Genomic DNA, 27,514 nt, shown 5'->3' on the forward strand with positions numbered 1-27,514 from the left:
CGCATATATGTCACATGGTGCATTACAGAGTGGCCATTACAAACACAAAAAATAAAAGTTTCAACATGCTCCCTGGGTTACCCTTGATATACAGCGTACATTTGAATACGGCGCTGGTAGACTTGGGCGCAGGATCCAGCTGTTAAATGGCTGGTCCTGCTTCTGCACAAGTCCGGGGCGTTTTAATTACTATTCCCCCTCCAGGCCGACATGGATAGTGGGGGAATGAAATAATTCGGCTTCCAGCGATTGCTGGAGGCCGAATTATTGTGTTTTTTAAGCAACTTCGGCTCCGTCTTCTGACGGAGCCGACCTTCCTCACTGAGCGCCGCTATAGACTGATTCCTATTACAGTCTATGGCGGCGCTGGCTGCGCCCAAAGCTAGCAGCGCTGAAAAGCACTGCTCCGGATATACAGACCAAAGTTGGTGTCAAATGAGTAAATGTATTGCAATCACAACAATCAGCCCCACCCCATAGACTTCAATACAAGAGGAGGAAAAAAATAAATAAATAAAAATAAATAAATAAACACCACCACAAACAACCCCACACACCTTACAAAATCAAATTACAGAATGTTGCCTGCTCATCCCTATGCAAGCCTGGAACATCTACAACCAATAGAAAGCGGATTACATATCTACACACACACCTCTAATACTGACCTGTGGTTATCCACCATGTATACTTGATAACCTACCCCCTCCAAAAAAATACCAAGAACTTACACCCAAGCCTTCCGGAATGCACTTCACACCAGGCTGATGGTCTGTGGTCAGAAAACAGCTTACAGGCTGAGCTAAGGAGCCCACCTACCAGTGTGCAGGGGGCAGGAACTCCCACAATGCAGTAGTAGGGATGGGCAATGAGATGCAAATACTACCAAGTTAATGCAGAATCATGCAAATATATGCAGCTTGGAAATGGGACAAATTAATTCTGCCAAGGTGATGGGCCATTTTCAAGCGTCATACATTTGTGTGTAAAACTTGCATAATCCTGCACCAGCTGGGAATGATTTGCTTATCATTGATGATCCCTAGTCAGGGGCTCTACAACAAACTGGCTAGATTTTATTGTTCCAATCCTAAGCAGCAAACATTGCATACAATTAGAATAAAATTGACATCAGGGAATGGTTACCATTTCATTGACCAGGGGAGTTGTTAGGGTCCTGGGAGATCAGGAGCCCCTCTGCAGCAGGTTACCACAAAAGAGCAGCAGTTGTGTTACCACACAAATACCATAAACGGCCAGAATTTTACAATAACAGGCAGAGTTCCTGTGTTGGCCAGGGTGCTGGCCTGGCCTGGCAGTCATGTGAGCTGGGTTGGCTGGTGGGGATGCTCTGCTGGCATAACGAGCTGGTGGTACTGAGCTGAATTGCTTAAAGGGAACCAGAGAGGAATGTTGTTAAAAAAAAATAGAACAGGCTTTTATACATCCCTGGGGCTTCTTCTAGCCCCATAAGCCTGGATCGCTCCCACGCCACCATTCTCCGCTTCCTGTATCGGCGGTACCGGGTCCCATCACTTTTGGCGGACGCGGCCAATTGTCCACATCACAGGGGCTCCCTCCATACCGGTACATACCGGTACGCATGAGGCTGCGCAGTAAGCAGCCTCATGCGTACGTATATGGAGGAAGCCCCGTGTGATGCGGACAATTGGCCGACTGGCAGCAATGATGGTACCCGGTACCGGCGGATCCAGGCAGCAGAGGACGGCGGCGTGGGAGCGATCCGTGCGTATGGGGCGGGAGGAAGCCCCAGGTATGTATAAAAGCTCCCCCCCCCCCCCCCAACGTCTCTGGTTCCCATTAACAGCCTGGTGATAATGACTGTATTGTGCCAGCCGAGTGACCAGCTGACCTGGGGATGCTATGCTGGGTGACCTGCTGTGCTGCAGGATGGCTGGCTGTTACAGACTGGGCCTGCAGCTCCTTGAGGCCTCTTTCAGACAGGCGTTTCATTCACTGCCTGTCAGCTGCTCTACGGCACCAGCTGGGCACCTGTTAGTGCCTCTGCTGTCTGAAAGTGGCCTAAAGGAAACCAAAGAACTACAAGCATTTATGCTTACCTGAGTACTTCCTCCTGGGGGCCTGTAGGCTGCAACAAGAGATATGGGGGCTGCAAAACATAATTTCCCTTAAACAATATCATTTGTTTTGCTATACAGCTGATTTGGTTGCAGTAGTGACTGAATCACACCAGAAACAAACATCAGATAATCTTGTCAGAAGTGACAATGTCAGAAGCACCTGATATGCTACATGCTTGTTCAGGGTCAATAGCTAAAAAGATTACAGGCAGATGATAAGCAGGATAGCCAAGAAACTGGTATTGTTTAAAGGGAACCTAAACTGAGAAGGATATAGATTTTTTCTTTTAAAATAATACCAGTTGCCCAACTCTCCTGACGATCCTGTGTATCCAATACTGTTAGCCACAGCCCCTCAACAACCATGCAGATCAGGTGTTCTGACTGAAGTCAGACTGGATTAGCTGCTTGCTTGTTTCTGGTGTGATTAAGCCACTACTGCAGTCAAAGAGATCAGTAGGACTGCCAGGCAACTGGTATTGTTTAAAAGGAAACATTCATATCCCTCTCAGTTGAGTTTCCCTTTAAAAGCAAGTGGGTGAGCTCAGCTACTTACCGTGAGGACAACTGCGGCACGAGGCCGGCTTCTGCTGCTGTACATAGTGGAGGAGGAGGCATGAGGCCGGCTTCAGCTGCTGGAAGAGGCACGAGGCCGGCTTCTGCTGCTGTACATGGTGGAGGAGGAGGCACGAGGCCGGCTTCAGCTGCTGCTGGAGGAGGCACGAGGCCGGCTTCAGCTGCTGCTGGAGGAGGCACGAGGCCGGCTTCAGCTGCTGCAGGAGGCCCGAGGCCGGCTTCAGCTGCTGCAGGAGGCCCGAGGCCGGCTTCAGCTGCTGCAGGAGGCACGAGGCCGGCTTCAGCTGCTGCAGGAGGCACGAGGCCGGCTTCAGCTGCTGCAGGAGGCACGAGGCCGGCTTCAGCTGCTGCAGGAGGCACGAGGCCGGCTTCAGCTGCTGCAGGAGGCACGAGGCCGGCTTCAGCTGCTGCAGGAGGCACGAGGCCGGCTTCAGCTGCTGCAGGAGGCACGAGGCCGGCTTCAGCTGCTGCAGGAGGCACGAGGCCGGCTTCTGCTGCAGGAGGCACGAGGCCGGCTTCTGCTGCAGGAGGCACGAGGCCGGCTTCTGCTGCAGGAGGCACGAGGCCGGCTTCTGCTGCAGGAGGCACGAGGCCAGCTTCTGCTGCAGGAGGCACGAGGCTGGCTTCTGCTGGAGGAGGCATGAGGCTGGCTGCTGCTGCTGGAGGAGGCATGAGGCCGGCTTCTGCTGCTGCTGGAAGAGGCATGAGGCTGGCTTCTGCTGGAGGAGGAGGCATGAGGCTGGCTTCTGCTGGAGGAGGAGGCATGAGGCTGGCTTCTGCTGGAGGAGGAGGCATGAGGCTGGCTGCTGCTGCTGGAGGAGGCATGAGGCTGGCTGCTGCTGCTGGAGGAGGCATGAGGCTGGCTTCTGCTGAAGGAGGAGGCATGAGGCTGGCTTCTGCTGAAGGAGGAGGCATGAGGCTGGCTTCTGCTGAAGGAGGAGGCATGAGGCTGGCTTCTGCTGAAGGAGGAGGCATGAGGCTGGCTTCTGCTGAAGGAGGAGGCATGAGGCCGGCTTCTGCTGAAGGAGGAGGCATGAGGCCGGCTTCTGCTGAAGGAGGAGGCATGAGGCCGGCTTCTGCTGAAGGAGGAGGCATGAGGCTGGCTTCTGCTGAAGGAGGAGGCATGAGGCTGGCTTCTGCTGAAGGAGGAGGCATGAGGCTGGCTTCTGCTGAAGGAGGAGGCATGAGGTTGGCTTCTGCTGTTGGAGGACTCATAGGATGACAGGCAGGCTGTGAGCACTACACGCCAGACTATATCAGCTGATCCCCATGCACACTACAGAAGTACTACTCAAACCTCCCACCTTTTCACATCAAATCCACGCCCCCTGCCAGTGATTGGCCAGGGGGCGATGGGGTTTCGTGTGACAGACTCAGCCTCAGCCCATAAGGATAGCTGCAGGCTGAGCTAGATGATGATGATGTAAACACCAAACCCCGCCCACAACACATTGCCAACCATGTCAATTAACAAACTTTCTATAAATAGTGTTACTTTTTTGTATCCGGGATTTCAGTATAAATCGCTGCAATGTCCATAAATATGTGTTTCCTGCTGAGCCTGCAGACAAGAGTCCCGCCCCTCAGCTCTGCTAAACCAATCAGCGCAGCTTAGCCTCAGCCTTTGTTCCCCCCCCCCTGCCTTGGCCAATGATGTCGCCAGTTTCTTTTTCCCCTCCGTCTTGGCCCCGCCCCCACATAGACAATCTCCTGCAAGCAGCCAGAGAGAAGTGAATGAACGACAAGTGTGTGAAACATGAGGATGTGATGTGAGTGACTGGCATGCACAGGGTCAGGGCTGGATTTCTGGGAAGCCAACATAGGACGGTGCCTGGGGTGGGAAATTGCTAAGGGCGGATGGGGAGCTGCACACGTTGCCACAGACACACTGCAGCCCGTCCTGAGACAGGAACACAGGAGAGAGTTTGCTGAGCTGATGCAAGCCTGCAGCGGCTGGACGGAGGCCGCAGGGCGACATCTCCCTGCACAGTTTAGGATGCTCTCTACCACCGGGATAGCATAGTAACCCCTTCACTGGACAGTGGAGAGGGCCCTTCAGTGCAGCCTCTCCTGTGCAGATAAGAGAGGAGATATCACGCTGCCTGGAGGAGCAGATGTGCCTGCTGGGAATACCTTCTGCTGCTTTACAGCCCGAGTATGTGGTGACCTGGGTCCCCTTCTGGTTGAATAGGCTTGTTCGGTGCACAAGGGCGGTGTACCGACGAAATAACCTACCCGTGGAATCAGCTTACATTCACTATCAAACGTATAGCAGGAGGGTTAGGGCGGCCGTGGGTGAGCACATTTGTACTGGGTATGTGACAATGGGCAGAAAACGAGCGGAAGGAGCGGCCGAGGTGACGAGCGGGGATCAATCCAGGCGCCGGTGCTCCAACACTTAATCCTACACGTCGAACTAACCTACATCCCATAGACTTTTACTATCCCTTCCCCAACCCTAACCCTCCTGGTATACGTTTGATAGTGGATGTAGGCAAATTCGACGTGTAGGTTATCACGTTGGAACACCGGCGGGGACAAGCAGGGATGCGCCGGGATCGAGCCAGCGGCTCAATCCGGCGCAACTATCTAACCATGTATTCTCAGCATCAGTTCTACTCGGCATGCATGATCGATCCTTTGTTGCACATGCCCAGTACAGACATACTCACCCACGGCCATGGTTGCACAGTGAAGAAACATTGGACCAAAGAGGGGCCCACCACTGGAATGGTGCACAAACATTTCTGGAGTGACACACCTTGCCCGAGTGTTGGGTGCTGAACCTGGGTGCTAAGCCATGTCACCCAAATGTCAATAGTTGCAAATGAATTTAGCTCAGCACACCATCATCACAACGCAGTTTTTAATTTTATTTTATTGCATAAGTCAGCACAAGCTTGTGCGCGCCTGAAAACGCCATAAATCACCCCTAATCCCTTATGGCAAAATCCATGACTTTCTAGGTCGTGGATGTTGCTGCCCTAAGGAAGCAGAGCTTTCAGCTGCAGCTCTGCCTCCATGCGCGTCAATCCGCGCATATCTCTGCCGAGGCGGCGATCAGCGCTGATGGACGCGCATGGAGGCAGAGCTGCAGCTGGAAGTTCTTCCTCTATGCGGAGGGAGCCCCGTGATGTCCCCAAGGTAATTTGGGCTGATTTATGGCGTTTTCAGCCGCGGGGATGCAGCGTTTTAGGAGGGGCAATTAGGTTAAAGAGGTTTTTATAGTAAAAACCTTGTTTTAAGTAGACTTCAGATAAACTGGTCGTCTGCGGGTTACCATGGAAACGGCCGCTCGACCGAGCGGCCTTTCCATGTCAGTTCACGGAGGGTGTCTCCATGAACAGCCGGAGAGCCGCCGATCGCGGCTCGCCGGCAAAATGTAAACACGCGGGGAAGAAATCCCCGCTGTTTACATCATACGGCGCTGCTGCGCAGCAGCGCCGTGAGGCAGATCGGCGATCCCTTGCCTCCGATTGGCCGGGGATCGCCGACATCTGATAGGCGGAAGCTTCGGAGTTCCGTCCTGCGCATTACGGAGGGAGGGAGGTCAGGAGGCAGAGGGCGGAAATGGCTGCGGAGGGGGGCTTTGAGGAGCCCCCCTCCCCCCGCAAAACGCAGATGGCCGGCGGCGATCAGACCCCCCCGGCAGGACATCCCCCTAGTGGGGAAAAAAGGGGGGAAGTCTGATCGCCCTGGCATAATACTGATCTGTGCTGCGGGCTGGAGAGCCCACGCAGCACAGATCAGCCAATACAGCCCTGGTCGGCAAGTGGTTAAAAGGACAGTTGTGAGCTAAAAAAAAAAAGCGATCTGCGTGGAGGAGGCTGGAGGAAGCCCCAGGTATGAATAAAACTCCATGTGTGCTTGCATGTGGAATAATATGCGCTTTTTTTTTTTTTTTTTTTTACCTGCTAATGTAATTGATAGCAAAAACACACACAGTGCTGCACTCTGCTGTCAGTTATTTTCTGCATCTGGAAAACATGTTTAAAGTGTACCTGATACTGGGGAGGGGGAAAGATTCATACATACCTGAGGCTTCCTCACTGTCCTCCCGGGACACCTCGATCTGCTGCTAGGGTCCTCTGAAGTTCAGCTTTGCATTCACCGCCATTGCACTCCTAACTCCAGGAGCGTTCTGCACCTGTACAGTAGTACTGCGCAGGCACTGTATGCTCTTGGTGACGGGAGCATGATGGGGGCGGGAACGTGGCCGAGCCGCGCATGTGCAAAGGCCATAGCGGCAGATTGAGGCAGGTCAGGAGGACGGCAAAGGAGCCAAGGGGCTGGAGGGGGCTCCAGGTATGTATGACTTTTTTCCCCCACCACTGTCATGTTCCCTTTAAAGTGGACCTGAACTCTTGCACTTGACGGAAGAAAAACATATAGAAACTAGGCCTAAGGCCTGTTTACAGACGGGCGCTAGGCTCTTTCTGAATAAGCCGCCCGCCCCCCTGTCCTCCTCCTCCTGTTGGCTACACATGCGCAGTAGCCAGAAAACACGGACAGGAGGAGGATGACGCAAGGACGGTTAGGGTTTATTATATAGGATGCACCCTGTATGTATTAAGAGAGTTTAGCCTGACTTATTACCCCTCATTTGTGTCTACTCACAAGTTGTAATTTGATCTATCCCCTGTGTCACCTGACTGCCATGGCAGATAAGATCATTTGAAAGCACAGGATAATTACATGTCTGCTTCCATGAAAGCAGGAAGTAGAAACAGATTTATTGCAGGATGTGTATCAGCTGTAACAAAGAAATGTTTTTCTTTAAAAGTTATGCTGTTGTACATCGTTTAGAGCATAGAGGAAGTTCTGAGTTCAGGTCAGCCTTACAGGCACCCTTATCAGACGCTGTGGGTATGCATAGAAGCATACCCACGGCCATTTGGTTAAGAGGAGACACTCACTGGCCCCTTAAAGAGACTCTGAAGTCTCTAAAAAAAAGGTATTTTTATTTAAGAATTATGATTAATACCTTAGCCCTAACTAAACCGCCTCATCCCCGCCGCTTTAAACTATCTAAATCCCCCCTAACGTGCCCTCCCTCTCCCCTGCAAAATCAACGACTTTCTTGGTCGTGGATTGCCAGCATTAGCTTCCGTGTGAGGCAGGGGTATGAGCTGCAGCCCTCCCTCACACGCGTCTGTCAGCGGCGGATCTCCGCCTCTCCCCCGCCCCTCTCAGTGAAGGAAGGCTGAGAGGGGAGGGGGAGAGGCGGGGATCCGCCGCTGACAGACGCGTGTGAGGCAGGGCTGCAGCTCATAGCCCTGCCTCACATGGAAGCGCTTCCCGGATTGCCCCCCGGGGAGTTCGGGGGGATTTAGTTAGGACTAAAATATTAAAAACATTTATTCAATAAATATACATGGTTTTTTTTGAGACTTCAGAGTCTCTTTGAGGTGTGTACACACGTATTGTAACACGAGTCCGTCAGACCTTCCCGCTGGGCGGACCACAGATCCACTCAGCACTTACAAATGACAACAAATTTGTTTTATCAATATTTGGGCTCCTCCTTCCCCCATGTGTTTCTTTGTCACAGCTGATACAAATTCTACAATAAATCTTCAGTGTTTCTACTTCCTGCTTTCATGGAAGCGGAAATATTGTTAACATTCTGTGCTTTCAAATGACCTTATCTGCAGTGACAGTCAGCTGACCCAGGGGAGAGATCAAATTACAGTTATGATTAGACACAGATGAGGGGGAATTAGACAAGCTTACCTCTCTAAATACACACAGGGTGCATTTCTCTGTTTTATTTCTGTCCTGTTCAAGAGTTCTGGTCCACTTTAACCACTTGAGGACCACAGTGCTAAACCCCCCTAAAGACCAGGCCATTTTTTACTAAAAGGGCCACTGCAGCTTTAAGGGCTCGCTTCAAGGCCACACAACACAGCACACAAGTGATTCCCCCACCCCCTTTTTCTCCCCACCAACAGAGCTCTGTTGGTGGGGTCTGATCGCCCCTCAGATGTTTATTTTTTTTAACAAATATTTATTTTTAATAAAAAGGTGTATTTTTCTTTAATTTTTCCAACCTTCCCTCCCTCCCTCCCCCGGCCAGCCTATCACAGCGATTGGCTGTGATAGGCTTCAGCCTATAACTGCCCATCGCTCCTGTGTCCCACAGAGGGACAGTTGTTTCACACGGCTGTCCCCACTGCAGCGCTGCTCGAGGACTGAAGGCTGGGCGGAGCTCCGCCTTCCAAGCGGAGATGCATGGTTGTTAGGTTGTTAAACAATACTAGTTGCCTGGCAGTCCTGCTGATCCCTTTTGCTGCAGTAGTGTCTGAATCACACACCTGCAACAAGCATGTGGATAATCCAGTCAGAAAGACCTGATCTGCATGCTTGTTCAGGGTCTATGACTAAAAATATTAGATGCAGATGACCAGCAGGACAGCCTGGCAAATGGAAATAGGGAAATATTTTAAATGTTGCAATAACCGTGACAAATGGGCAAATAAAATGTGTGGCTTTTATCTACAGTAGAACGTTTTATTTTATGACTAGAAAACTGAAATATTTATTTTCCACTTTTTTATTATTATTCCCATTAAAATGCATTTAGAATAAAATAATTCTTAGCATAATGTACCACTCAAGATGTAGTTGATTTGTTGTGATAAGTAGTGATTAAGTTATTGGTGAAAGAAAAGGAGGAGCGCTGAAAGGTGAAAATTTCTCTGGCCCTAAAGGGGAAACACCCCGCAGTGGTCAAGTGGTTAAACACGTCCTTAACCCATTCAGGTTCCGTCGTTTTCACGTGAGAAATGTTCACCTCCCATTCATTAGCCTATAACTTTATCACTACTTATCACAATGCACTGATCTATATCTTATTTTTTTCCGCCACCAATTAGGCTTTCTTTGGGGGGTACATTTTGCTAAGAGCCACTTTACTGTAAATGCATTTTAACAAGAAGAATAAGAAAAAAATGGAAAAATTCATTATTTCTCAGTTTTCAGCCATTATAGTTTTAAAATAATACATGCCTCCATAATTAAAACTCGCGTATTGTATTTGTCCATATGTCCCGGTTATTACACCGTTAAAATTATGTCCCTATCACAATGTATGGCAACAATATTTTATTTGGAAATAAAGGTGCATTTTTTCTATTTTGCATCTATCACTATTTACAAGTTTAAAATAAAAAAAAAATAGAAATATTTCATCTTTACATTGATATTTAAAAAGTTTAGACCCTTAGGTAAATATTTACATGTTTTTTTTGTTTTTGTTTTTTTTAATTGAAATTTTTTTTTTTTTTTTTTTTTATACTAAACATTTTATTTGGGTACTTTTGGGAGGGTGGGAGGTAAACAATAGATTTATAATGTAAATGTGTCTTAATTCTTTTTTTTTTTTTCAGGTGTAGTATTACTTTTTGGCCACAAGATGGCAGCCATGAGTTTGTTTACATGACGTCACTCTAAGCGTAGCACGCGCTTAGAGTGACGCATCGGGAAGGAGACGGCCAGAAAAAGCTCAGCTTCCGAGAGAAGCTGTCGCTTTTTCAGCGGGGGAGAGGAATCAATGATCGGGCTCCGTAGCCCGATACATTGATTCCTTGGCTACCGAATCCGCGGCCGGGAGTGCACGTGCACGCGCACAATCGGCCGCGGGGGCGCGCTGTAGCGCGCATGGTTCCTGGACGTAGAAACTACGTCCAGGAACCAAAATAGGTTAAACAAAGCACTCCACTCTGGCCAAGAAGAGGATGTTTTTAATGCCAGAGAGGGTAGATCAGGCCTGAAGCCGCTATTATCTGTGTGAATAGTGAGATTCAAACAGACAAAAGGCCAGGATCCAATCAGCCGTCACTTGGTTGAGTGATAAAAATCACAGCAGTTCTTTTATATTGTAACAGCTTAATACTTGTATTAATTGCTCCTCCAGCTTTCATGAAAAACACAACGTGACCTTAAAGTGTACCCGAAGCAATAGCGCATACTTACCTAAGAAGGGTGAATCCTCTGGATCCTATAGAGCAATCATTTGCAAATTCTGACCCGGGGTCCACATATGGCCCGCCGAGCCATTTCTGGTGTCTCCCAAAGCTCTTTGCAGTTGTTAATTCCATGTGGCCCACAGGCTGTAGCTGCGGTGCCGCATGCAGGGGTGTACTTAGCAGCAATCAGGAAAAATGAGTTTAATTTTGCTAGTTCGGCCCCCTAGCACTCTCAAGAACAGCGATATGGCCCTAGGCCTCAAAAGTTTGGACATTCCTGCTGTAGAGGCTTCCCATTGCATCCTCCAGTCCCCTGTTGCCAAACGCAGGCTCTCGGAAGAGGGCTTTACGGTAGGAACATCAGGCCTGCGCACCTCTTCAGGCATAAGTGGGGGTGTACTGCGCCTATTGTTGCAGTACGGCCACACTCAAGCTAGAAGAGGAGGGCAGCCCAAATGTTAAGGAGGGTCCCGGCGAGCTGCGGCTGGAGCCAAGAGGATCCGGGAAGCCTCACTTTAAAGTGTCAATATACTTAAAGTGGAACTGCACTCTTACGCAGGGCAGAATGAAAACAGAGAAGAATGCACCCTGAGTGTTATTAGAGAAAAGAGCCCGCCTAATTTCCCCTCATTCAAGTGATCATAAGTGTAATTTCATCTCTCAGCTGTGTCAGCCCAGGAATTCGTCAATCTCCACAGACACTGCTAATATGTAAACACGGGATGTTAACCCTTTCTCCGCTTCCTTAAAAGCATGAAGTAGACACACTGCAGATTTATTGTAGGACCTCCGTAAGCTGTAATAAAGAATTGTTTTTCTTTAAAGGTTATTATGTTGTTGATTATCTTTTAGAGCAGAGAGGAAGTTCTGAGTGCAAGTCCGCTTTAAGTGTGTTTAACCACTTAAGGACTGTAGGCTTACACCCCCCTAGTGACCAGGCTATTTTTTTACAAATTAGGCCACTGCAGCTTTAAGGCCTTGCTGCAGGGCCGGACAGCTCAGCTCACAAGTGATTTTCACCTGCCCCCGCCTTTTCTGCCCACTAACAAAGATTTCTGTTGGTGGGCTCTGATCGCTGCCAGCATGTTTATTTTTTTTTTAATTTGTTTATACATTTTTTTTTATAAATGTTCCTATTTTTTTACCCCCCCACCCTCCCCCCGTCAGCCAGTGTCAGCGATCGGCTGTTATAAGCTTCAGCCTATGACAGCGGATCGCTCCTGAGCCTCATAGGGGGACAGCCGTGTGACACGGCTGTCCCCAGTACAGCGCTGCCGTACATCGCAGCGCTGCAACATGTAAATAGATGGCGGTTTTGCCGTCTAAAAGTCTCCTAGCGGCGATCTCATCGGCGCATGTGATCCCCTGCAATTTCCGCCCCCAGGACTTCATGCCAATTGCCGTTGAGCGGTCCTGGGGCTGCCGCTGCAATCACGCCCATTGACGTAAAGCAGTCGGCAAAAAGTTAAAATTAGCTGCATATCCTAGCTTGTAAAGGTGTGAGGTGGGGTCTGCATGGATGGGTCTTGTTTTCCCAGCATATCCCACAGATGTTCTGTTGGAATTTCAAAACCAAAGACCAAGTCACCATCTTCCATTGCTCTATGGTCCAGTTCTGACTCATGTGCCCATGGTAGGTGCTTTCAGTGGCCTACTGGGATCTTCCTCATAGGCAGCCCCATATTCAGCAAGCTGCAATGTCAGGATACTGTTGGCTCATGACCAGTTATACGTTTTCCAGCAGTCCGTGCTGCAGTGGTGGGATAAGGCCACAGGGGCTAGCTTCATTTCCCCACAAACCTTGTCAAGCCCTGGGCAGCCATGGCATGTTATCCGTTGACCAGCTGTCTTTCCTTGGACCACTTTTCATAGGCATCAACCAGTGGATACCAGGAACACCTTGCAAGACCTGCTGTGTTGGAGTTGCTGTGGCCCGGTCATGCTCTGGGGGTGCTTCTCTTTAGCAGGGACAGGGAAGCTGGTCAGAATTCATGGGAACCATTTCATGTAAAAAAGAAAACAGAAGATGTCTGGCACTGCAGCTTTAATGCATGACAGCAGGTGTACAGTGAAAATGGCATACAGTATACACAGGGACAATGTCCGTGAAGGTGGTAGTACTTATCGTGCTCTGCTGCAGGTGGAGAGGCGACTGTGGGCGCCAGTGGGTGCACGGCCTTACAGCCGTTTCGCAATGGGGTGAGCCTTGCTTCTTCGGAGGCTTCTCGTGCGCAAAGTGCTGGAGGGAAGCGGCCATTAAATCGCCTACTTCCGTGTAAGTCCCGCCTATCTGTAGGAAATGACATGGGGCTGTGCCATTGGCCAGTAAGGGCGCGTCACCAGCACTTTGCGCACGAGAAGCCTCCGAAGAAGCAAGGCTCACCCCATTGCGAAACGGCTGTAAGGCCGTGCACCCACTGGCGCCCACAGTCGCCTCTCCACCTGCAGCAGAGCACGATAAGTACTACCACCTTCACGGACATTGTCCCTGTGTATACTGTATGCCATTTTCACTGTACACCTGCTGTCATGCATTAAAGCTGCAGTGCCAGACATCTTCTGTTTTCTTTTTTACATGAAATGGTCACTATGTTTGAATCCTTTTTGTCGTGAGCACGTAGCTTCTGCTGAAGTTCTACACACTGCCTTTCAGCGAGACCTTTTCCATCTGCAGTTGCACTGAGTGCCTACCTACCTTCTCTCAAGTCTGAGAATTCATGGGAAGATGGATGGAGCCAAATACAGGGCAATCTTGGAAGAAAACTTCTTGGAGTCTGCAAAAGACTTGAGACTGGGGCGGAGGTTCACCTTCCAGCAGGACAACGACCCTAAACAAAGCCAGGGCAACAATGGAATGGTTTAAAACAAAACATAGCTATGTGTTAGAATGGCCCAGTCAAAGTCCAGATCTAAATCCAAACGAGAATCTGTGGCAAGATCTGAAAACTGCTGTTCACAAACGCTGTCCATCTAATCTGACTGAGCTGGAGCTGTTTTGCAAAGAAGAATGGGCAAGAATTTCAGTCTCTAAATGTGCAAAGCTTGTAGAGACATACCCTAAAAGACTGGCAGCTGTAATTGCAGCAAAAGGTGGTTCTACAAAGTATTGATTCAGGGGTCCGAATAATTACGCATACCCCCCACTTTGCAGTTATTTGTAAAAAATGTTTGGAATGATGTATGATTTTCGATCCACTTCTCACATTTACACCACTTTGTATTGGTCTTTCATGTGGAATTCCAATAAAATTGATGCATGTTTGTGGCAGTAATGTGAATACTTTTGCAACCCACTGTATACTGGACACATCTACCCCTGGCTACATATACTGGGCACATATACCCCTGGCTACATATACTGGGGACTACTATACTCATGGCTACTTATACTGGGGACACCTATAGACCTGGCTACCTATGCATGGGTACCTATTTTGGGGGAACTGCTGTCAGATTATCTGCATTTTTGTGGAACCGCTGTTATGTATTTTGGGTAACATCTGCCAGATTATGTGTATGTTAGGGGAACAGCTGCTGCCAGATTCAGCATATTTTGGGGAAATGCTGCCAGATTGTGTATGTTTGGGGGACCACTGCTGCCAGATTATATGTATTTTGGGTGTTGCGTGCATTTTGGGTGATCCGCTGCCAGGTTTCGCATATTTTGGGGAACTGCTTCCAAATTATGTGTATGTTGGGGGAACTGCTGCTGCCACATTGTCTATTTTGGGGGAACCACTGCCATATTATCTGTATTTTGGAGGAACTTCTACCAGACTATGTGTCTTTTTGGTGAAATGCTGTCAGATTACATCTATTTTGGGGGGATACACTACGGCAGAGCTCAAACTTCCCCGGCAGACCTTTTACATCACTGCTAAGGTCATGTATATTTGGCCCCACCCATGGCCACGCCCATTTTTGGCGCTACGCGTGGGTTTTCCAGGTGAGTCCACTCACCTCTTTTCCCAGGACTAGACTCCTGTGTGTAATGCTGGGTGCACACAATACAATTTCCTGTTAGAGCGACAGGTATCTGAAGGGGAGCTATATTATGTGGTGTACATGTCCAAACTACTCACCATTGATAACGGGAATGATTTTTCAGATCATTACTACATAAAATAGATCCTGTAATTGATCTGGAGCAGATCGGATAAGTCTGGTATAATCGGTGCGACCTCTCGATCTGATAGGAAGTGTGTCCCTAGCATTTCATGTTGGCTTTGTGTCTGTAACCCATCTTGACACATATTTTATTTATTCTGTTCTCTCTTTTCCTCCTAGCTGAGAGCGCCACCTTGTGTCTTGTAAAAATTGCTGTGAAGACCTTTGTGGTTCTGGGGGTGAGTGTAAAATTTTTTCTACTAGTGTTGCAAAGATAGAAATGCACACAAAGGCCTGGTGCACACCAAAAACCGCACGCAGATCCGCAAAACGCTAGCGTTTTTAGCTGCGTTTTTTCTTCTTATGTTTTTGTGCGGTTTTGTGCTGCGGTTTTTGGTACAGCAGATTACAGATTTTGTTACAGTAAAGCTGTTACTGAACAGCTTCTGTAACAAAAACCGCCTGGCAAACCGCTCTGATGTAGCATTTTTCAGAGCGGTTTGCGGTTTTCCTATACTTTACAATGAGGCAGAAACGCCTCCGCAATCCAAAATCTGTAGCAGCCCGGGAGTATGCGTTTCTGCAAAACGCCTCCCGCTCTGGTGTGCACCACCCCCATTGAAATACATTACCCTAGCATTTCCACATCCGCAATCAGATCTGAAAACGTGACCGAACCGCTCTGGTGTGTACTAGGCCAAAATACAGATTCCACATTGTCCAATAATGCAGGGGAAATCATGTGTAACGGGGTGGAAGAGCTTGATCAGCTGTGACTCATAATCAGAATGGTTCTAGGATTCCCCTCTGTCAGCATTGTATAACATGCACAACTTTCTCCATGAAAACAAGCCTACAGCTGGAATGCCGAGTCTGCTTTTGATATTGTGATAAAGCAGCCTCAGATTATTCCTTGCTCATAATTCCAATTAAAATTACTGATTCCTCCACAGAGAAGATGCGAGAACCCTGCGACTACTCTGACTTTGTGTTATATACCCATCTGCTGTGTATGGGTTGTTACATGACTAGTAGATCAGATATGATTGCTCTTTCCCGGCCATTGCCCCTCCTGCTTCCTGCACACAGACAGGAACAGGAAGTGATGTGCAGGAAGCACTGGTAAGGCAGAACTACAGATCTCAGATGTGAGTACAGCTTTTACATTGGGCTCGATTCACAAAGATGAAAAAATACCGCAAAATTTTACCGAAAAATTTCCGCCAGCGGTAAACTCCGCATATTTTCCACATTCACCAATATTTTCCGCATGTTTTCCGCATGCGGTAAAAAGATGCGTAAACAGCCATTAAACGTGCGGAAAACATGCGGTAAAAAGGTCGCATGAAAAAGTGTTTAAAAAAAAAATGTTTAAGTCCAGCAAGCACAGTCCATAAGCCTCCAGACTTCATTAAAGTCAATGGGATGCGGAATATATCACCTACTACTTGTAGGTGATAAAAAAAAAAAAATCGATAAATAATGACGAAATGATGCGCCTGAACAGTTTTGAGAATTTATTTTTTTTCCAGAAAATACCGACTTTTGCGGAAATTTTTCCGCATGAATCCCGCACTTTTTCCGCATGCAGAGAAAACATGCGGAAACCTTTGTGAATGTGAACTTGCCGATGTTTTGGTCGCAAACTTCCCGCATGTACTTTAACGCATGCGGGAAGTCATTGAGAATAGAGCCCAAAGTGTTGGGCAGTAGTGGGGATTGCTGGAAGAGGCATGGAGAATCTGGTAAGGTACACAGATATTACCACTAGTGTGCAGTGTACAGGCTGCAGTGGAGGTTCTAGTAAACTGTAGGTAGATGGGGAAGTTCAGTATTGCATTATTATGTTATTTCATTTGTAGAGACTTCATCTGGGGATGGTTTAGTACATATGTGCACACTCATCCTTTAGCTTTTGAAAAAGGTTACATGGTAGTTTTGAATGAGGGAAGGGTTTGAAGCTCTATAGGAAAGTTATTACTGTCTGTGTCCCTGTTGGCAGATATAATGCCTGATGCTTACAAGTGTAACAGGGACAGTCTATGCAGCAGAGGCAAAGACAGCTATAAATGTTATAACCTCCGTCTAGTTTTTATTACGGTCTCCCATGCTCTGTGCATGGACACAATGGTGTTCCGAATGTCAGTGGGACAGTATGGCCTAGTGCACACCAGAGCGGTTCCGCTGCGGTTTGCGATCCGCTTGCGGGTGCGGATCCGCTAGGGTAATGTATTTCAATGGGCTGGTGCACACGAGAGCGGGAGGCGTTTTGCAGAAATGCATACTCCCGGGCTGCTGCAGATTTTGGATTGCGGATGCCTTTCTGCCTCAGTGTTAAGTATAGGAAAAACGCAAACCGCTCTGAAAAACGGCACTTCAGAGCGGTTTGCCAGGCGGTTTTTGTTACAGTAGCTGTTCAGTAACAGCTTTACTGTAACAATACATGAAATCTACTACACCAAAAACGCTTCCCAAAACCGCAAAATGCTAGCTGAAACGCTACAGAAAAAGAAGAAAAAGCGTTTCAAAATCTGCTAGCATTTTGCGGATCTGCTAGCGGTTTTTGGTGTGCACAAGGCCAAAGTGAGGAAAAATCTATGGTATCTAAGTTTAGTTGCAAGGTACAGTAAAACCCCCATTATCCATAACTCGGTTAACCAGAAACATATCCTGGCCTTGCAGGATGCATAAATGACTTTTATACTTCTTTATACAGTAATAGACCTCCGTTACATTAAAGGGACCCTGAGCAGTAAGGAAAAAATGATATCCGGACGTACCTGGGGCTTCCTCCAACCCCCCATAGCCCGCAAGGTCCCCTGGTGTTTTCTTGGTCCCTTCCATGGTCCTGGTAATCCGGTGACTTCGGCTGAATGTGCGCACCGTACGCCTCATCACGCTGGTCACCGTTAGAGATGGGCCGAACGGTTCGCCGGCAAACGGTTCCCGGCGAACTTCGGTGGTTCGCGTTCGCCTCCCGCAGGCGAACGTTTCCGGAAGTTTGGTTCGCCCCACAATGCACTATGAGGGTCAACTTTGACCCTCTACATCACAGTCAGCAGGCCCAGTGTAGCCAATTAGGCTACACTAGCCCCTGGAGCCCCACCCCCCTTATATAAGGCAGGCAGCGGCGGCCATTACGGCCACTCGTGTGCCTGCATTAGAGAGAGTAGGGCGAGCTGCTGTCTGTCTCTCATAGGGAAAGATTAGTTAGGCTTAGCTTTTCCTGGCTGCATACCTGTTCAGTGATCCTGCCACTGCATACCTGTTCTGTGAACCCACCCACCACTGCATACCTGTTCAGTGATCCTGCCACTGCATTCCTGTTCTGTGAACCCACCCACCACTGCATACCTGTTCAGTGATCCTGCCACTGCATACCTGTTCTGTGAACCCACCACTGCATACCTGTTCTGTGATCCTGCCACTGCATACCTGTTCTGTGAACCCACCCACCACTGCATACCTGTTCAGTGATCCTGCCACTGCATACCTGTTCTGTGAACCCACCACTGCATACCTGTTCTGTGAACCCACCCACCACTGCATACCTGTTCAGTGATCCTGCCACTGCATACCTGTTCTGTGAACCCACCCACCACTGCATACCTGTTCAGTGATCCTGCCACTGCATACCTGTTCTGTGAACCCACCCACCACTGCATACCTGTTCAGTGATCCTGCCACTGCATACATGTTCTGTGAACCCACCACTGCATACCTGTTCTGTGAACCCACCCACCACTGCATACCTGTTCAGTGATCCTGCCACTGCATACCTGTTCTGTGAACCCACCCACCACTGCATACCTGTTCAGTGATCCTGCCACTGCATACCTGTTCTGTGAACCCACCACTGCATACCTGTTCTGTGAACCCACCACTGCATACCTGTTCTGTTCAGTGGACCCGCCACGGCATACCTGTTCTGTTCAGTGGACCCGCCACTGTATACCTGTTTAGTGAACCCGCCACTGCATACCTGTTCTGTTCAGTGAACAGTTTGGTGTGTCAGTGTGAAGCAGTACCTTAATTACACTACCTGATTGATGTATACACATGCAAGATGTTTTAAAGCACTTTAGGCCTGTCATTTAGCATTCAATATGATTTCTGTCCTTAAAACGCTGCTTTGCGTCAAATCCAGATTTTTCCTGGGGACTTTTGGCGTATATCCCACTCCGCCATGCCCCCCTCCAGGTGTTAGACCCCTTGAAACATCTTTTCCATCACTTTTGTGGCCAGCATAATTATTTTTTTTTTCAAAGTTCGCATCCCCATTGAAGTCTATTGCGGTTCGCGAACTTTAACGCGAACCGAACCTTCCGCGGAAGTTCGCGAACCTAAAATCGGAGGTTCGGCCCAACTCTAGTCACCGTAAGAGTCCTGCACATGCACGGTTCAGTCTTTAGTGAACTGCGCATGCGCAGGTCTCTTACGGCAACCAGCTTGATGACGCGAGGGTGCGCACCTTCAGCCGAAGTCACCGGATTACTGGAGCCGTAGCAGGACCATGACTGTCAAGGAACCGGAAACTACTTATCTGGCATCAGCTAATCCCTGTTGGTGCTGGATGATGGGGGTTTTACATGCAGAGATTTTAGAGTCAGCAGTCAGATTAGTAATTATTCCCAGAAAAACTATATTCCAGCACTTCAAATCAAAATAATACTTCATAAATAAAGAAAGCTTCCAGCAAGCTCATCCTGTTCCAGTAGCAGCCCCTTCTTTGGTTCCCCCGCTTCCTTTGAAGTGTGTTGCCCGAGGACAGCAGCTTCTTTATTTCGTTTTTTTTTTATAAAGGTTAAGGCCTCATTTCCAGTTAGTGTGCTTTTGTCCGCTTTTTATCAGCACATCAATGTTAGGCCTCGTTCACATCTATGTAGCGCAGATGGCCGTGTGATCAGAACGCAACGGGTGTGATCGCATGCCATCTGCGCTGCTACCCGCTGCTGATCCCATTTTTAACAGTGAATAGCTAAGCTCTGCGCTTGCGGGCAGAATGCATGCAGCAGTATGCAAGCGCATTGTACTGCTGCGCAGCACATATTTATTTTCTTTTAAACAACACCAGTTGCCTGGCAGTCCTGCTGGTCTATTTAGCTGCATGCTATTTTTTCTGGTGTTGTTATTCAGACACTACTGCAGCCAATCTTGTCAGCTCTGACAATAATGTCAAACACCTGATCTGCTGCATGCTTGTTCTAGTATTAGAGGCAGAGGATCAGCAGGATAGCCAGGCAGCTGGTATTGCTTAGAAGGAAATAAAGATGGCAGCCTCAATATACTTCTCACTTCAGTTGTCCTTTAACAGCAGATCTTTATTAAAAATCCCGATTCCTCACTGGAGATGCTTCTTCATCTCTAGAAATGCTTCAGTAACTCTTTTGGTGTTGATGATAATCTCTGTTTCTGTTTGACTTTTGACCACTTGTATGTTTGCGATAGACCATTGCTTCTTTGTTGTTCTCAGCATTTCTCACTTACCCCTCATTTGTTGCTGGTGTTGTACCTATTGCCACATTGACAAGGCAAATATATCTGTTTGTCAAAGCATCAAAAATACTTGTTGCTTAGGTTTGTTTTTTGTTGGTGTCTTCAGTAGAAGCCATTGAAGCTTCTGTTCACCATCACTTCATCTTTAGAGGTTTTCAGTGGGATTTATTGTCCACTTGTAGAGAAAAACATGGATATGGAAGCTGCAGAACAGATTTACATGTCATTTTACCACCTGTATAATGAGTATTGGGGTACTACGGTGGTGTAAAAGTAGTTTTCATATCCTTAGTTTAGTCGTGTACCCGGGTGTCTTGTCTGCCACAGAGATGGTGCGTACAAACCTTCTGCATTCACAGTGGTCAGTTGCATAATGCACCTGTTATGACTGAACTGCAATGGGGACTGGACATAAACTTAAATACAAAGCTTGCATGCAGCCAGTTAGGATAACAAGATCTGTTACAGCGCAGAGACGTGAACAGGCACATAGAATTGTATGGGCAATTAATTAACATGCAGAATTATTCTGCAACTGCACTGTGAACTAGCCCTTAAGGTGCATACACACATCAGACCATAGTCTCTAGAAAATGAAAGATCACAGACCAATTTTACCCCCTTCCATGTAGTATGAGAGCCATACCTACACAGTCTTTTCTATGGAGCTGAACTCCCCATCAGATAGAAATCTTTGCAAGATGCTGAACAGAAAGATGCTGCACACATTCAAAAGATCAGTATCTGCAAAAGATCCGTTCCTGCAAAATGCATTCATAGTCTATGATATCTGCAGATCCTCATGCACACCTTGTTTAACAGGCAATCATCTGCAGATCTGAAGATCCATCCTGGTGGATCTGATCTGCAGATGAATGTCTGTTAACCTCCCCACGCTGGGGGATTTCTCAGGCCCTGCTGGGCCGATTTTGATAAAAAAATTTTTGCAGCACGCAGCTAGCACGCAGCTAGCTGCGTGTGCCCTCTGATCTCCGCCGCTCCGCACTGATTACGCCCCTCCCCCCCAGACCCGGTGCGCTGCCTGGCCAATCAGTGCCAGGCAGCGCTGAGGGGTAGATCGGGTCTCCCAATGACGTCGGTGACGTCATGCCGCCCGTCGCCATGGCCATCTCCTGATCTCCGATCGCCAGTAGCGTTTTGCGTTTCGCGTTTTTATCCTGATTGGTCCTGTGAATTATTTTTAATTTTGTTACAGTGTGCGGAACCGCAAAACGCTAGCAAAACCGCTCAGTTTAGGTTTTGATGAGCGTTTCTGCTAGCGTTTCAATACTTTACATTGAAGCGCTAACGCTCCCAAAATGCTGCAGGTCCTGCGTTTGCGTTTCTGGGAAACGCAAACGCTCCTGTGGAAGTTGCCCCATCCATTAACATCAGCTGAGCGTTTTGGCAAAACGCTAGCGTATCGCAGCGCTGCCAAAATGCTCAAAAAAACGCTCTTGTGGGTTCCAGCCCTTAGTGTCACCAGGAAGGATAGAGGTTGATCATTCTCTGTGACTCTCCAATGGTGCATGTTTTGCAGACAACCTCACCTATGCACAGGTGGCATAATTAGTGTCTCAGCTACATGGAACCCACCTAGCGGAGACACTGATCACCCCACCTGTGCATAGGTGAGGTTGCCTGTAAAACATGCACCGTGGGGGAGTCATGAGGACAGGTTTGAGAAACACTGATCTACAGCTTTGCCTGGTCTAAGATCTATGTACTATTGTTATAGTGACAACTCTTTACAGACACCCTGGGATACTATAGAGGAAGGATGAGGACACCTTGGGGCTTGCTGGGACAGTGGGTAGGATCAAGAGAGGAGCTGTGTGCTCGCATGAGATGATCTGGCACCACAGATCTTTTAGGGCTCGTTTCCACTATAGCGAATCCGCATGCGGGCACTGCATGCGGATTCGCATAGTCAATGTAAGTGGATGGGGCTGTTTCCACTTGTGCGGCGGCGGGAGCGTTTTTCGGTGCAGCAGAAATCTGCACGGCAGAGCCGTCAGATTTCGCGTGCGGGAGGAATGCGGGCGAATCGCCGCTAATGCATTTAATAGGGAAATCGCATGTGGCTTTGTCATGCGGATTTCCCCGTGATTTCGCATGGTTTGCTATGGAGCTTTACTCAGGCAGTGACATGGTTAAATTCGCCTGGCTCCTTGCCATGCGAAATCGCGGCTAAATCCGCATGCGGAAATGCAGCCGCATGCGTTTTTTTTCTGCGGTGGAATCCAGGCGATTCCGCACCGCAACAGTGGAAACGAGCCCTGAGTGAGATATCGGTACAGCTGTACATGCTCTAGAGCAGTGCTTTTCAACCCTGTCCTCAAGTACCACCAACAGTGCATGTTTTGTGGAAATCCTCAGAGGCAGTTAATCAGCTCTGCTGAGACACTAATTACCTCATCTGTGAATGTGTGTGTGGTTTTCTGCAAAACATGCATTGGTAGGTCTAGTGCACACCAAAAACCGCTAGCAGATCCGCAAAATGCTAGCGTTTTTGAAGCGTTTTTTCTTATTATGAAGCGTTTTGCGGTTTTGTGTAGCATTTTTGTGTAGCAGATTACAGATATTGTTACAGTAAAGCTGTTACTTAACAGCTACTGTAACAAAAACGCCTGGAAAATCGCTCTGATCTGGCATTTTATCAAGCGTTTTTCCTATAGTTAACATTGGAGGCAGAAACACCTCCGAAATCCAAAAAATGCTGCAGTCTGGGAGTTTGCGTTTCAGCTAAAACCGACCCGCTCTGGTGTGCACCAGCCCATTGAAATACATTACCCAAGCGTTTCCTCCGCCGCAAGTGTTCCTAAAAACGCAACCGAACCACTCTGGTGTGCACTAGGCCGCAGTGGTACTTGAGGACAGGGTTGAAAAGCCCTGCTCTAGAGCAGTGATCTGCAAACTTAGCTCACCAGCTGTTAAGGAACTAGTCCCACAATGCATTTGCCTTAATGAGTCATGATTGTGGCTGTCAGACTCCTGCAATGCACTCCTGTGGGACTTGTAGTTTCTTAACAGCTGGAGAGCTACGTTTGCAGATCACTGCTGTACTCAAGGTCCACCAACAGTGCATGCTTTGCAGGAAACCACAAACATGCACAGGTGAGGTAATTAGTGTCTCAGCAGAGCTGATTAACTACCTCTGTGGCTTTCCACAAAACATGCACTGTTGGTGGGCCTTGAGGACAGGGTTAGGGAACACTGCAGTCTAGGGGATGATCAATGAGAATTTCTCTTTGCATTCAAATTTCATGTGCGTTATGCAGCTTGAACTTGGACCAATACAAATTGACAGGAAATGAATTCGGACTGGTTTAATTTCAAGCTGCATATAGTTTACATGAAAATTGAATGCAAGGAGAAATTTGCATCTCATTATTCATCCTAAAGGTGCGTACACACATGCGACTATAGTCGTTTGTAACGATCGTTCCCCGATCTTTACTAGCGACGATCGTTACAAAAAACGAACCACCGACTATTAAGGCAAACGACAAACGAGCCAAATCGCTACAAAAGAAAGTTCTGTCTCGGCGGATTTTAACCAACGACGATCGTTTGCAAAAGTAGTACATCGTTGGAAACGGTCGTTCGTACTAGGCTTGACATGCGCATTTCACTATTTCTCCCTGAAACTTCTCATTTTTATGCGCAGGCGCAATAGTTGCTTTACGTGATGTAACGTTCATTCTAACGATCAGATCGTTACACACATTTAAAAACTAACTTTACTCAGGTCGTTCTTTCATCAATTAAAAGCTCGTTCGTCGTTCTCAACGAACGATTGTTGTCGCATGTGTGTACGTAGCATAACTGTACACATCCCAACTCCCCCAGAGGCGGCGAGGTAATCCTCATGGTACCCACAGAAGATCTAATCCGATCATTTAATTGATATTATTCCTCTATGAAATGAAGACAATGATTCCAGTCTGTATACTGTGTATTAATGTATTTTCATACTGTAGATATAAACACAATATTAAGAATCTTAAGTATAGATGTGATTACAATATTTGGGACTTATCCGTTAGCCTGGCGCATCCGGCAGGTGGCGCTATTACTATTCCCCCTCCAGGCCGACATGGATAGTAGGGAAAGATGTAACTCTGGTGGAGTTTTGTCGCCACCTGCCGGATGCGCCCGGCTAACGGATAAGTACCCAATATTTATAGCAATCAGATCTGATAACATTTCAAAGTAAAATATAACACACAAGTGGTCTTCAGCGTATACAGCAACAATGCATCCTTTACCTTAACCCCCCTGGCGGTATGAAAAATTCCGCCAGGGGGCAGTGCAGCAGTTTTTTTTTTGTTTTTTTTTAAAGCATGTAGCGAGCCCCCCGCCCGCTTCGATCAGGAAATCCCGTTCAAAGAATGGGATTTCCTGGAGGGCTTCCCCCGTCGCCATGGCGATGGGGCGGGATGACGTCACCGACGTCAGCGACGTCGGGACGTCATTGGGAGTCCCGATCCACCCCTCGGCGCTGCCTGGCACTGATTGGCCAGGCAGCGCACGGGGTCTGGGGGGGGGGGGGCCACGCGCCGCAACAGATAGCGGCGATCGGGCGCTGGCCGGCGGCGATCAGAGTGCTGGCGCAGCAAGCAAAATGCTAGCTGCGTCCAGCAAAAAAAAAACATTATGAAAATCGGCCCAGCAGGGCCTGAGCGGCACCCTCCGGCGGCTGACCCCGTGTCCAGCACGGGGTTACCGCTAAGGAGGTTAATCAAAACTCATTTTTCCATTGGATAGAACAATGGGTTAGCTTTGAGTTTTTCAACTTTGAAGTTCAGATGTTCACATATTAGAAAGATGAACAAGCATCCTGCTCGGTGGACAGCGAGTGTTGCGTTTCTTTCCCTGTAAAAGTAGGAATGCAACGCAATGGAAAAGTCGGACACACTTTGAATGTCTCATAGGTGTTGCTTTGAAGGGTGACATTCCACGCTACAATGCAGCTTTTGCATCACACCACTATAAACAAAGCCTAAGGCCTGGCACCCACTTGCAGCGTTTTTGTTTTCAAAAAATCCTTTCCGCCAACTGTGCCACGACTCTCATTCAAGTGAATGAGAGTGTTTTTCAAAACAAAAACGCTGCAAGTGGGCCCCAGGCTAGGAGTTACATGGAAAACTAAGGGAATGGTCACACTTGAGGCCGCAGGAAAATGGCAGCGGTTTCCCACAGCTGAATCCGCATTCTTGGCCGGCAGCCAGCTGAGAACAGCTGACTGTATCGCACAACGCTTGCTATTACCCCATTGCAGACAAAGCAACAGTGTCTGCCTTTTCCCCCATCGCAGAAAATCGCACAATGCTACCAGTGCACTGCGATTGCACATTGGGAAGCATTATGCGCGTTATCGCATTGCAGAAAACGCCCACAATTTTAAGCAAGTGCTTTACATTAGTTCATGTACATAGAACATGTATATCTAATATTAACCATTTACCGCCATCCTAACGTATTAAAACGTCATGCTTACCGCTATTAACAGCAACATGACGTTTTAATACGTCGCGCATTCCCGCCGCTGCTACCGCCGTGTGTCCGCCGCTACCGCCGCCATTACCGTCGGGATCCCGTGCTGGGCGATTGGGGAAGAGGACTGAACAGTCCTCTACCCAATCGCAGTGCCTGGAGTGAATGGACGTGACCGCGAACAGCGGCTACGTCCTTTCACATAAACAGGAAATGTAACAGTTTAATAAAGTGTGTAAAAAAAAAAAAAAAAAAAAGTGAACACGTCCTATGAGTGTTCATCAGCGCCATCTTGTGGCCAAAAAGTATATTACACTTACAAAATACATACATTTTCAAGTATATACACATCATTAATAAAATTACACTTCCAACCCTCCCCCCAAAAAAAAACACTTGTAAAAAAAAAAATCAGCTTAAAAAAAAAAAAAATAGTTGCCTTAGGGACTCAGCTTTTTTTATTCTATATTTTATGGGGGAAAATTAATTTTAATTTATTACATAGGGGCTTGTAATTATGGCCAGAACAAACAGAAAAATAACCACTTATATTTCAAAATAATATACTGTCGCCATACATTGTGGTAGGGACATAATCTAAACGGTTTAATTATCGGGACCACTGGGCAAATACAACGTGTTTGTTTTATCCACAGGAGAATGTTTAATTTTAAAACTATAAAGGCTGAACACTGAGAAATAATGATTTTTTTCTTTTTTTTCTGTTTTTCTCATTAAAATGCATTTAGAATAAAAAAATTCTTAGCAAAATGTACTATCCACAGAAAGCCTAATTGGTGGCGAAAAAAACGAGGTATAGATCATTTTCTTGTGATAAGTAGTAATAAAGTTATTAGGGAATAAAAGGGAGGAGCGCTGACAACTGAAAATTGCTCTGGTCCGTTAGGATAAAAACCCTTGGGGGTGAACTGGTTAAAAATAATGGTAATATTTTAAAATATCATCTGACTTCTCCCCTTCCTCTTTAGGTCTTTCAGGTCTCCAGAGAAAACCGCAACAACGTTCTGGAGCTGAGCAGCACATTCCTACCTCAGAGCAACCGCCGCAAACTCCTGGAGTTCGTCAACTTCATGGCTCTGAAGACGCTGCACGGCAGTCGCTGGCTCCGCCCTCTTCCCGCTGCTGGGCGTGGCACTGTTGTCAAACCACGGCTGGAATTTCTGCACAGAAAAAAAAAAAAAGTGCCTACCATGACCGACCGGAGACTCCCAGCGACTCTTTACTGTGGCCATCGATTGCGTCCGACCGTTTCACTTTTATAGAAAAAAAAACTTACAACAGGCGACCTGCGGACACAAGAAAAATGACTTGTTTTCTACAAAAGTAAAATTCTATTTATAGACAATGCTGCCATTCTCACAGATTACGGCATTCTGAGGATTTTCAAAAACAATATATATTTTTTTCTATCGTAATTAACGGTACTTGCTTTGCTTCTAATTATCTAACATTTTATTTTTCTGCCTATCCTGAAGGCTGAATTATTACTATTTTTTTTTGTTTTTGCATCAGTTGAAATACATATGCAGTATATTTGTATGCAGCCGGGGCCATTTTTCCCTGCTGCTGCTCTGGTTGTTTTCGTTTTGTTTTTTTTACGTCCCCCGTGATTTGCAGTAAATATGGTTCCCAGCTGACACAATACAACCTGTACAAGAGGTAACAAGTTAATGTCTAATCACACAGAGAGAATATTCTAAAGGGCTGTTAATAACATTCAATATAAAAGCATTATGTTAAAGCACA

General features: G+C 47.5%; 1 long non-coding RNA gene across 2 annotated transcripts; it reads left to right on the top strand.

Annotated features, from left to right (window-relative positions):
• Nucleotides 1–4,363: 4,363 nt before the first annotated feature.
• LOC137533868 (uncharacterized) lies at nt 4,364–27,514 on the top strand. 2 transcript variants are annotated; one of them, XR_011024241.1, is made up of 3 exons: nt 4,364–4,447; nt 14,933–14,991; nt 26,737–27,514. It is a non-coding gene; the product is annotated as an uncharacterized lncRNA (long non-coding RNA). The 2 variants fall into 2 exon arrangements; XR_011024242.1 differs by lacking the exon at nt 4,364–4,447 and adding an exon at nt 4,674–4,833.

This window comes from Hyperolius riggenbachi, chromosome 10 (genome assembly GCF_040937935.1).
Source record: "Hyperolius riggenbachi isolate aHypRig1 chromosome 10, aHypRig1.pri, whole genome shotgun sequence".
Classification (NCBI taxonomy): domain Eukaryota; kingdom Metazoa; phylum Chordata; class Amphibia; order Anura; family Hyperoliidae; genus Hyperolius; species Hyperolius riggenbachi.